Source organism: Podarcis liolepis (genome assembly GCF_965112155.1).
Source record: "Podarcis liolepis genome assembly, chromosome: 16".
NCBI classification, from domain to species: domain Eukaryota; kingdom Metazoa; phylum Chordata; class Lepidosauria; order Squamata; family Lacertidae; genus Podarcis; species Podarcis liolepis.
Genome location: NC_139567.1, coordinates 17,918,117 through 17,930,672, shown reverse-complemented (window position 1 = coordinate 17,930,672; position 12,556 = coordinate 17,918,117). Strand labels below are relative to the sequence as shown.

Genomic DNA, 12,556 nt, shown 5'->3' with positions numbered 1-12,556 from the left:
AAGGAGAATGTTAGCCGCTTTGAGACTCCTTAAAGGGAGTGAAAGGCGGGATATCAAATCCAAACTACTACTCCTCTTCTTCTTCTTCTTCTTCTTCTTCTTCTTCTTCTTCTTCTTCTTCTTCTTCTTCTTCTTCTTCTTCTTCTTCTTCCTGGAATTCTGGAAAGGTAGACTTCGCCTTCTGCAGCAAAACTAACACTGAGTGCCTCCAGACAGCCAATATTTTGTGGGAGGAATTCAAATGCATAACAAAACTTTAGGGTTGCACATCTGAAGTAAATTAAAGCATTCTGTTGTAACAAATTCTGGGATTTTTGCAGCTAGGAATGTGATTTAAAAGTGTGGGATGAAGGAATAAATAAGTAAATAAGCAGAAAGATGTGTAAACAACCCACAAGCCAATCAGGATGAATGCTCATTGACATATAACCGCTCTGTAAACAAATGAGAACAAATCCTCAATAAACACCTGACAGTAAAGAGCTAACCATTGTGTAGGGCTTGTGAGAGCAAATCAGAATGAATAAAACAGGTTGTGTGGAGAAGCCCAAGGAGTGTGTAGCGCCTTAAAAGATGAATGTTTCTGGCAACATGACCCCTTTGGAATGGTTACTGATGAAGTCAAAGCATTGTGGGTAGCAGGCAGGTGGAAATATTTGCTCACCTTTGTTCTCTTTGATGTAAAGGATGGGCGGTTAATCTCTGCGACAGCCACCTGAAATGACCTGCCAACCTTGCTAAATGGAGGCCCAGTCTGTTTTTCTTTCCTCTGCTTTGTGCCTAGCAAAGGATCCCTCGATGGGCCACTTAGCACTGGGGGGAAAGACGTAAATAACTGCTGGCTCCTAGATTTTTTAAAAAAGGGGAGGGGAGGAACAGCCGTGCTGTTTCTTTGGTGCAACTTGAAATCTTATTTGTATAGGAAAGTTAAGGTAAAGGATCCCTGGATGGTTAAGTCCAGTCAGACTTGGCTTTGGGGTGCGGCACTCATCTCACTTCAGGTCAGTTTGTCCACTGACAGCTTTCCGGATCATGTGGCCAGCATGACTAAACCACTTCTGGTGCGACAGGTCACTTTGCCGAGTGCCAGAGTGCACGGAAATGCCATTTACCTTCTTGCCACAGTGGTAGCTATTTATCTACTCGCATTGGTATGCTTTCGAAATGCTAGGTTGGCAGGAGCTGGGACAGAGCAACGGGAGCTCACCCCATCATCCAGATTCGAACCGCCAACCTTCTGATCGGTGAGCCCAAGAGGCTTGGAGGTACTAATGTTTCAGCCTGCATAATAGCTCTTGTGCCTGAACTTAAGACTTGTTATGAGTTTGAGGGTGGTCAGTCTGAATGAACCTGTGACCTTGCATCTTTGAATAATAATAATAATAATAATAATAATAATAATAATAATAATAATAATTTATTTATGCCCCGCTCATCTGGCTGGGCTTCCCCAGCCACTCGGGGCGGCTCCCAGTCGAATATTAAAAACACAATACAGCATTAAACATTAAAAGCTTCCCTAAACAGGGCTGCCTTCAGATGTCTTTTAAAAGTACGATAGTTGTTTATTTCTTTTTTTATATAAAATTTTTATTGGGTTTTCATAGTTTATATAGACATAACACAAACACACAAACACAAAGACAAACATGCATAATTTCAAAACCTTATTTTCTTAACCACTTTCCATGACTTCCCCACACCTCCCCTTCTTGCATCCTGATTCCAATAGTTAACTCAGCAAGTTCTTATCTCCAACTTTTACCTTATTAATATTTTACTTAATTCTTTTTAATTAACCAGATTTAAGATATAAACCTCAATTAAACCACGATGCTCATCATTTAAATCCTTTTCTAAGGTCGACCCACATTCCCTTCCACAAATTTCCCAATTTTTAAACTAATTAAAAGAAAAAAGAACATAATAACATAAACCAAGATATAATTATACACCCTTTGGATTCCAGAACTCTCGCCCCCCCCTTTCCCAGTTTCGATCCCCAAAGAATATCCATCAGTCTATCAGTTCTCAGCCTGGATTCCTCACGTCCGAGGCCCTCAAATCTCTCTCAGTCCCTCTCTGCCGGTTTTGTTGGTAGTCCTTTATGTTGGACATCGAATCTCGGAGAAGCTCTGTCCCAGTGGGATCTATGTTTCTTCCAACCAGACCTCCATATTCAAAATCGGAGCCCAAATCATGTTTCTTGTTCCTTTTAAGTCCGAATGTCCCAAGTGTCCCAAGAGCTCCAATTTTCATCTTAATCAAATTTGTAATCCATAAGTCTTCCGATCTCCCCATAGGAAGATCTCTCCAATCTCCATTCTCAAATTCAAACCACATTCTCATCATCCAGTTCTTGTTTTCTTTATAATCCATTCTTTCAGGCCTCTGGTTGTCCTTTTTCACCTGCGGCATTTCAGCTCCTCCTTCCCACTCCTCCAAATCAACACGTATCTCCTCCTGTTTAGCTGCAGAATTTTCTTGAGTCAAGTCCTTGGCACAATCCACAAATTTATTTACTTTAGAATTCAAGGTCGTTAGGTCTGTAGCCAAAGCTTTACTCTGATCTTGCAACTTTCCCAGGAGAAAGAACATCCTATCCAACTCAGCCTGTATTTTTCCATCTGCAGCCATTGTAATGTCTCAGAACCCCCTCTAGAGGGATTCTAGTTACTTTTGTCTAGTTACTTATTCTTTCTCCAACAGTCAGGTTTTTATTTTGTATCTTCTTTATTTTCAACAACTTAAAGTCAGGTAAATCAAAACTAACCAGCAGAAATAGCAAGAAACAAATTTTCCAAATTTTGACAGCTCGTTTGACAGCTGTCAAACTCTTTATATCTCCTCAACTGGCTCTTTTGCGGATCGCTCCCGGATCCCGGGGGGTTGCACGTCAGCTCCTAAAAATCAATTCTCATCCTCCAGCACACAACTTCAAATGCCAAATCGTGGAATTAATAACTTTTGTCTCATACAGAGAGAAGTGGTCTCTCGACCTTAGTTATCCAATTCTTGCTTTAAATTGTCTGCAAGACGGGGGGGGGGGCGGACTTCCTTTTAACGCTTCCCCCGATCGTACCGAATTCAAAGGAAAGGAGATTTTTAAGTCCAATTTCCGTACTACTCACGGGTTGTTACTTTTTGCAGTCCGAATGTTCAAGGAAAAAAGTCAGCGCTCTCCGGCCATGGCTTGCGGCTTCACTCCGTAGAAGAAGTGGTCTACTCACAGCACCGCACCACTCTCTGTCACCCACTCCGAAGCCTTCAAAAAGGCTTCTTCGCGGGTTGGGGGGCGTGCAAATGATGCCCGCTGAGTCACCAAGGCATCCGCGAATGTGGTTTCTAAGGGTCCCCGCGTCGCCGCCGCGGCAGGACCCGTCTTCCACGGAGCAGATTCCCTCCGGAGCTCGGAGGGAATCCGCCATTTGCCTTTCGCGCCAACCCAGAAGTCCCGATAGTTGTTTATTTCCACAAGGCAGGCGCTGCTACCAAGAAGGCTGGTTCCCTGCAACCTCACTTCCCACAGTGAGGAACCAGCAGAAGGCCCTCATCAGTGGATCTCAGTGTCTGGGCTGAACGATGGGGGTGGAGACGCTCCTTCAGGTATACTGGGCCGAGGCCGTTTAGGGCTTTAAAGGTCAGCACCAACACTTTGAATTGTGCTCGGAAATGTACTGGGAGCCATTGCAGGTCCCTCAGGACCAGTGTTATATGGTTCTGGTGGCCGCTCCCAGTCACCAGTCTAGCTGCTGCATCCTGGATTAATTGCAGTTTCCTAGTCGCCTTCAAAGGGAGCCCCACGTAGATGCATTGCAGTAGTCCAAGCGGGAGATAACTAGAGCATGCACCACTCTACATGAGTGTAGAATATGTGAGAGGAAGCCTGTCAAACCAGTTCCTTTGGTGAAGTAATGGTTGGCTAGTTAAGTACCATGATGTAGCATATCCAAAGAAGTCGCTTGTGCTTCCCCTGCCTCCTTGGAGTCTCTCACCACTCAGAGATTGGCATGGCAAGTTACAGACTATTTTAAGGTGCAGGCTTTGCTGCTTCTCCATCACAGCTAGATTTTCCCCACTCACTCAATCAATCAATCAATTAGAATTCTTGACTGCCCTCCATGGCAAGGTCCCAAGGCAAGTCACATGTAATGGTTGGGTCTCTCCCACAGAAGCGAGACAACTCTGACAGTAGTTAACTCACGTTTATTGCTCAAAACTCACAAATCACTCTGGAGCTCAGTTGGTTATGCTTAAGAACAATGGTAAAATATTTCTGTCTGTACTTGAATGTATCCTGTGATTTATTTCTACGCTCTGTGCCTGACCTGGGAGCCACGTGATGCTCTGCTGATTAAGGGGCCTGGTTAATAGAAATTCTAACAGTTTCAGCACCTCTTTTTCTAGAAAAACAGCACTTTTCCTTATTACATCAACACATCTTCCTTTCCCTAAAGGAACCCGCAGTGGGGTACATTGACCCAGGGTCACCTAGTGAGCTTCATGGCTTGGTGAGATTTAAATCCTGGTCTCCCAGGTCCTAGTCCAGCACTCTAACAGCCACTCCAAACTGGCTCTCATATATAAAAATGGCTTCCATGCAAATGTAGGCTTCCTGCCCTGTGTCTCATCATTCCTTGCTGCTCTATCATGGGGAAGCATTTGGAGGAACCCATAAACTTGCTTGCTACTGTGTGGCAGCTGAATTGGTCCAAACTGATTTGTTTATTTCATTTAACAGGCTATATATACACTGCTTAATTGAAAAGTGGGTTATGTAAAAAGGCACGGTGCCTAACCAAAGGTATAACTCAAATTTTTGATCTCTCTCTCTCTCTCTCTCTCTCTCTCTCTCTCTCTCTCTCTCCAGCTCTCTGTCTCCAGCATGGCTAGCACAACTTTTGGCACACCTTGGGAAGAACTCACCTGTGCAGTCCCAGAAGAATGCTAAGCCATAGTCAGGGGTAGTTTGATTCCTTGAGACCGAGACTTGAGTAGCGAATGAGGGCCAGCCCAAAACAATTGCACGCAGCCTCCCAACTTCTGTCAATGTGCTATACAATGTGCTGGAAGGTCCCTCCCACAGCTTCTTCTTTGGGGAGGTGTGTGGGGTGTGTGTTACCAAAGCAACAGATTCAAAGCAGGTCTCCAGGAAACACATCTCTCCTTGGGGCATTTCTGTCTAGCTCCTCTCCTAAAACAGAAGCCAATATTGGGAGGGGAAAAGCATTGTCTGGGGGATATAAGCAGCATGTTCAGCTTTGATCTGCTTCTGGAGGACCTGGGCAACCTCAGCAGGTTTCTGAGAGATGCTGTTTTCTCGGGGGACCAGCCTTAGACTGACAAACAGTGCTAGCAACCGTTGGGATGTACTGTAGAAGGCTTTTTATAGGCACATCATTGCATTTTCTTTCATATGCAAGATGCAGAATAGTACAGATCTGTTTTTTAACTAGTAAACTAAGATGTGGAAGGAGGACCTATGTACAGAGACCTCTCTGCGTGTGAGCTGCATTCACATGGCGGTCTATTCCATTTCCACAACATTCCCCAAACTGTTAATTTCCACATATATTTGAGCTTTCGCACAATGTAAAAGTCACGCCTGGAACTATAATGGAATGCAGTGCAGGTTTAGCACTCGTTTCCATATTATTTGCAAACTGGTTTTTCTTTTCCTGGAAGCAAAGAACACAGAAATGAGCTCTAAACTTGCCCTGTATGGTTCTAAAGTTCTTGGTACAGGTGGAATACTTCTAGCAAAAGAAATCTGTTGCCAGCTTGTTTCTTTTCTGCACTGGCAAAGGATGGTGTCCACTTCCTGCATCTCTGCAATGTTTGACTCATTAGCCGGTGACATACAGTTATCATATATCCTAAGTGCAGGGATGCTAAGCTCACTCCTCCAAAACATCTACTGAGTCTGCTGTCATGAAATTTGTTTACGGTCATTTGCAAAGCAGATTCTTTCCCCGGCCTCCCAAATCATTTAGGCTCTTGATTTATGACCAATTTGTTATGCATCTTGGCAAAAAGCAAAGTGAGGGAAACAACAAAATCAGACTCCCCGGCTTGAAGTGCTGAGTGTGTGTGTGTGCTTGTTGAGCTTCAAAACTTGCAATCTTTCATCTTCTTGTAACTCCTCTGGGGAATTAGGAGCATCCTGCACTTGAATGAAGTGCAAGATACAGAAACTCTTTCATTATTTTCTTTGGGGTCAGGACATTCCTCTGGTCAAGGCAGCAGTAATCTCATGGCTGTGGTTTGGCTTATTTGCCCAAGTCCTTGAACTAACTCCCCATCTCCTTCCACATCCTTACTGCCCCAAAATTTATGCCTTTATTTCTCATACACTCTCTGCCCATGACCCTACTGATTCTACTCTACCTCCTTCAGCCACCCAAAAGGTCCTTGCTGCTTGGCTGCTCTTTATTCCTGGAGCTGATTCCCACAATATCTGCCTGATACCACCTTCCCTTCTTTTCTCTCCAAACCATCTTGAAAACCAGGCGTGGGAAATCTTTGGCTTCCAGATGTTGCTGTGCTACAACTCCCATCATCATCCCTGGGCATTGGCTATGCTCGCTGGAGCTGATAGGAATTGTAGTTCAGTAACATCCCGCTTGGACTACTGCAATGCGCTCTACATGGAGCTACCTTTGAAGGTGACCCAGAAACTACAACTAATCCAGAATGTGGCAGCTAGACTGGGAGTGGCCACCAGGACCATATAACACCGATCCTGAAAGACCTACATTGGCTCCCAGTATGTTTTTGAGCACAATTCAAAGTGTTGGCGCTGATCTTCAAAGCTGTAAATGGCCTCGGCCCAGTGTACCTGAAGGAGCATCTCTACCCCCATCATTCAGCCCAGATGCTGAGGTCCAGCTCCAAGGGCCTTCTGACAGTTCCCTCACTGTGATGTTACAGGGAACCAGGCAGAGGGCCTTCTTGGTAGCGGCACCCACCCTGTGGAACACCCTCCCACCAGATCTCAAGGAAATAAACAACTACCTGACTTTTAGAAAACATCTGAAGGCAGCCCTGTTTAGGGAAGTTTTTAATGTTTGATTGTATTTTAAATATTCTGTTGGGAGCTGCCCAGAGTGGCTGGGGAAACCCAGCCAGATGGGCAGGGTATAAATAGTAAATTATTATTATTATCTGCAGGGCGAAAGGTTCCCCACACCTACTTAGAACCCATGTTTTCCTTTGGCTAAATCTGGTAGCCCTCACACAGTGGAAGCAAGCCCTCAGGACATGTCACTGCACTTGTTCCAACTGGTCTCTCCTTTTCCACCTCTCCCTCCGTTCCCCTTCTTTTGCTGCCTCAAACATTCTTGGAAGCTAGACTGTAAATGCACAAGGCCTAGAACCTGTCCTTTGTTGACTTATGTTTCATTGTGAAGAGGCAGGCACACTGGTGCTGCTTTAAAAATACACACGAGCAATAATATTTTCCCCACAAACGCATTAATTCATGCAGTGCCCTGTTGGGAGTAGCTGTTTGAGCATGCTGAAAATCTCAAAGGAACGGCGACGACACAGAACGCAGCTGTTCCCCTGGCATTTATCTCTTCAGCTCTATGCTTGAGTAAAGCTTTACTCTTTGAGTAAAGCTCGCAACAGTTCCTTTGGCTCTGTGCTCGAGTGAAGGAAAGCAAATACCAAAAGGGAAAAGATCCTCGCCTGCCTATAAGTCAGGGCTGCTCTGCTGAATTGGTGGACAGGCTGTGCTTTATAACAGCCATTATAAGAAACTGACATGCTTCATGTAAATGCTAATCTTTACAATTTGAGGAGACAGGAGATGGAATCATGGATATCCATCATCTTGTCTAGTTAGACTTTTAAAGGAAGCCAGGATTATGCTAGACAACTTTGGACACCAACCTCTCTGCTGATGGAGCCAGCTTCTGTTTAATCATAATTAGTTCAGTGGATGCAATAGCTTAGTTGGTAACAGCGTGGTGCTGATAACACCAAAGTCACAGGTTCGATCCCAATAGGTGACAGCTGTATATTTTTGCTGGACTAGATCATCCTCAGGGTCCCTTCCAACTCTACAATTCTATGATTAGTAACAACATAAATCTCTTATTTACTGCCCCATGTGCATAGCCTTGACTGGTGACTTGGAGTGGTAGCCGAGACCACATAACACCAGTCCTAAAAGGCCTACATTGGCTCCCAGTACCTTTCTGAGTACAATTCAAAGTGTTGATGCTGACCTTTAAAGCCCTAAACAGCCTCAGCCCCCTATCCCTGAAGGAACATCTCCATCGCCATCATTCAGCCCGGACACTGAGGTCCAGCACTGAGGGCCTCCTGGCAGTTCCCTCGCTGCAAGAAGTGAGGTTACAGGGAACCAGACAGAGGGCCTTCTTGGTAGTGGCTCCCACCCTGTGGAATGCCCTCCCATCAGATGTCAAGGAAATAAACAACTATCTGACTTTTAGAAGACATCTGAAGGCAGTCCTGTTTAGGGGAGTTTTATCGTGTTTTTAATATTCTGTTGGGAGCTGCCCAGAGTGGCTGAGGAAACCCAGCTAGATGGGTGGGATATAAATAGCAAATTATTATTATTATTATTATTATTATTATTATTATTAACCAGGCAGAGGGTCTTCTGAGCAGTGGTGCCCTCTCTGTAGAACACCCTCCCATCAGATGTCAAAGAGATAAGTAACTATACAACCTTTAGAAGACAGCTGAAGGCAGCCCTGTATAGGAAAGTTATAAATGTTTGATTTTTTTATGCTTTTGTATATGCTGGTAGCCTCCCGGAGTGGCTGGGGCAACCAATCAGATGGGCAGAGTACAAATAATAAAACTGTTATTGTTGTTGTTGTTTCTATGTTATGGATAAGCAAATGCATTTGATTGGAGGAAAGAGATATTTTAGACAAACTTTAAAGCAAAATAGCTTTTCGACAATTTAAAGTACACTCGTGTACTATGTTCTGCGCTTGGAGATTGCTTCAGTGAGGCACAATCTACCTTCAAAGAAAAGAAGGGGAACAGAACAGGCTTTTCAGTGGTACAATCCTAAAGAAACCTTATTTGGTGCCTGTAAGACAGATGCCTCTCAAAACTCTTAATTTCATCTGAAAGAAGGGCATGCCACATCCCCTGTTTTGTTCATGAACAGTGGAATCCTTTGCATCTATAATGCATTTTCCTATTGGAATCGAAGGCTGGGTCATCTATCCCAGGGTCTGGAGTCTGGCGCGGAGCCAGGCAAATTGCAAGTTCCTACATCCATTACAATTTCACATGACAGTTACTTGAAGCCGATCAAGAAAATCTGGAAAGCTCGAAAGACAACACCCATTGGGCAAGACATATGACTCCAAGCATCCTCTGCTTACGAAATGAAATGAAATAGCCTAATATGATTCATCATTGCATTTTCTCTCCCAGAAACATCCGATTCCTTGTCATCTTCCATCAGGGGCTGAAGCTGAGCGGCGCAATGACAACTAATGCATGGGTTTTCTCTCTCTGAAGAGCGATTGAAGCTGATTCCTGGGGTACTTAAAGGACTTGGGAGCACAGGCCCATGATGCAAATTTGCCTTTGGACAAATTAAGATGATGGGGGCTGGGTCTTAGGATATGTATGTGGCTTAAAAGTGTGTGTGTGTGTGTGTGTGTGTGTGTGAGAGAGAGAGAGAGAGAGAGAGAGAGAGAGAGAGAGAGAGAGAATGAAAACATAAGGGCATACCCTCCAACTGTCCCGATTTTCCAGGAACAGTCCTAAAATTATGAAAGTCATCCTGGCTGCTGATTTGATCCCAGTACAGTGGTACCTCGGGTTAAGAACTTAATTCATTCTGGAGGTCCATTCTTAACCTGAAACTGTTCTTAACCTGAGGTACCACTTTAGCTAATGGGGCCTCCCACTGCACAATTTCTGTTCTCATCTTGAAGCAAAGTTCTTTACCCGAGGTACTACTTCTGGGTTAGCGGAGTCTGTAACCTGAAGCGCCTGTAACCTGAGGTACCACTGTATGTCCCTATTTCCCTCACCAGTGCTGCCGCTGCCAGGCTCAGAAAGGAGGGTGAGCCAGCTGTGAGGGAACATCCTGTTGCCTCTCCATGGCTTCTGCTGTGAACTTCCTCCCTTGGGCAGCTCGTAGCAGCTTCTGGAGAGTGGGCGAGGAGGAGGAGAGGCTGTGGCTGCTGAGGTCCACAGTCCTGTGTGATACACTGGCTCTGAGGGGCAGGCAGAGGAAAGGGTGGTCCTGGGTGGGAAGAAAGGTGGAGTGAAGTGGAGCGCAAAGAAGTCTTGATTTGGAGGGGGGGAGGATGCTTTGTGCATCTACGTCCAATCTTGCCCCTTTCTGAAATTTATTTATTGGTGTGTGTTTTTCTTTTGCCTTTGGCAAAATGGTTGTGTTTATTCACAACAATCACAAAATCCACGACACTGGCAATAATAATATTCCATCAGTTTTAAACGTGTGCATCAATATAGGCATTCCAAGAGTCGAAATAAGTATCTAAATTAAACCAATGTATGAAACTGACGAGCATGCATTCTGAAATAGAAAGGGCAGTGGGATCTTCAGGGGGTGGCTGAGAATGTAACTGATGAAGCATTAAACCCCATGGCTCCCTGTCTGATGTCATTGCAGGTGGAAATGTGTATGCAAACCCCAATGCCATTCATCCGAAGAGAAGTGCAAAATAGGCCATCTCCAAGATTACTTATTTGTAGAAAGAGAAACTCTCCAACCATTTGCACGGACTAAGCGGTACAATATAAAAAAAAATCTGGAAAACTGAACCTCCCTTTTAAAATGGCAACGGCGTCTTTTAAAGTGAAAAACGAGGTGAGCAGGAACCCCCCTCCCCATGTAAACTGAAATGCCTTTGAAAATACACTTGGGGGATATAGAACGGAATACCACGAAACACATAAATTATCCGTGATAAAACGTTCCTCTTAAATTATATTAGCCTTACCCCAAACGCTATGCCCAAGGAAAGCCCATCTTTCCAAATCAAGAGAGAGATTTGTCACCGATCTATTTAGATTCAATTTAATCATTTGAGAAATGTCACAAGGAACCGAAATGCCTAAAGATGTTAAAACCTCTGGGCACCAGAGGAATTGCCAGTTAGCATATAAACAACATAGCTTTATGGTGCCCTGTGGCACCAGGGTCAATGTTATTATGTTCATTAGAGTGTTCAGGGACTGAAAGACAACAGCTCACCCCGTGAATTCATCAAAATGAACAATTTACTTTTTTTTTTTCATTCCATCCAGATTTCCTCATATGGCTACCAAGCAACTTAAAAACCTGCTAGAAGCATATGTAAAACTGCATTTCTTCACATCAAAAATGGGAGAGAGACCGTCCCTCAAGCGCTTGAAGTCAGCCTGTGTACAAACAGTAAGTAAAGGACCGGTGGCTCATCTAGGAATCAAGCACAACCACCCTTTTGAAGGGCTAGTGGTCCTGCAAGACTTTATTAATGCACAAAGGAGCTGCACCCTTTCACCATTGAAAAGCACTAAACTGGTTGGCAATGCAAGTGAAATATTCTTGACTGTCAGCAGATGGCACCCTTTCCATTTCCCATACCTTTGGAGCCAGCAAAACCCGCAAACAGGTGGTTGTTGTTTTTTGCAAATTATTGTGTCCTTAAGAAGTTCTAGAGTTTGCAAATAAAGGAATGGAAAAGCCTTTCCTTGGAGAGGAGGAAGAAGCCACACAGGGACACCTGGAAACAGGTGGGTAGTCAAGGTAGGCAGCCAAGGAAATGTATGTCATTACATACAAGTTGAGGTTATCCTAATTTTAATGTTTACACCACTCCAAACAATGTATTCTGTCTGATCTAAACTTTTTTCTTTTCTTTTCTCTTAAAAAACAACAACCCTGTATTATGTGCATTCATATTGCTGAATTAAAATTTAACCACTAGATTTAACGCTTGGAATGGGATCTAAAATGCTTAAGGCACTCCCAGTGGGTGTTTTCTTTTAAACAGCGGCCACGACAAGCCCTATCAAACTGGCTTTGAAAGCCTTCTTTCATATCAACAAAAAATTATTTCATTTATTTCACAGCATTTGGTTGTAATAAAACCTCCTAGTGGTTTTGCTTAATGGATTTCTACCTGGTCTGGAACACTGTGGAAGCCAGTCTCTTCCCCCCTCCCCCCTTTTTTAAAATAAAAAAAAGTTTTAATTATTTTTCTTTTGTCACATCACACATAAAACAGCATAACTCACAACCATGTTGCTTAAAAATGTCAAATTAAGGGTTTTTCACCTTGCAAATTAATTCTAGATAGTAGTAAGAAAAGGCCATACCCTAAACTTCTGGTCTTCCAGTTCTATATCAGTCCATGGATTTCCTCCTGGAACTTGAATGAAAGACACAAAATTCCTGACTTGGAACACCTTATAATATGTAAGCAAATGGGGAACTCCCAGACCTCCCTTGTTGCCATTATTATACAATATCCTGCTGCATAACTGAACTTTCTCTCCGCTATGAATGAATTTACCCAGTTTTAAGTTGTGGTCTCTTTGGGCA

At 43.8% G+C, this 12,556-nt stretch overlaps 1 long non-coding RNA gene across 1 annotated transcript; it reads left to right on the top strand.

Annotated features, from left to right (window-relative positions):
• Positions 1 to 10,240: 10,240 nt before the first annotated feature.
• On the top strand, positions 10,241 to 12,124 carry LOC310696099. The gene is made up of 2 exons (XR_014520423.1): positions 10,241 to 10,837; positions 11,278 to 12,124. It is a non-coding gene; the product is annotated as an uncharacterized lncRNA (long non-coding RNA).
• Positions 12,125 to 12,556: the final 432 nt, after the last annotated feature.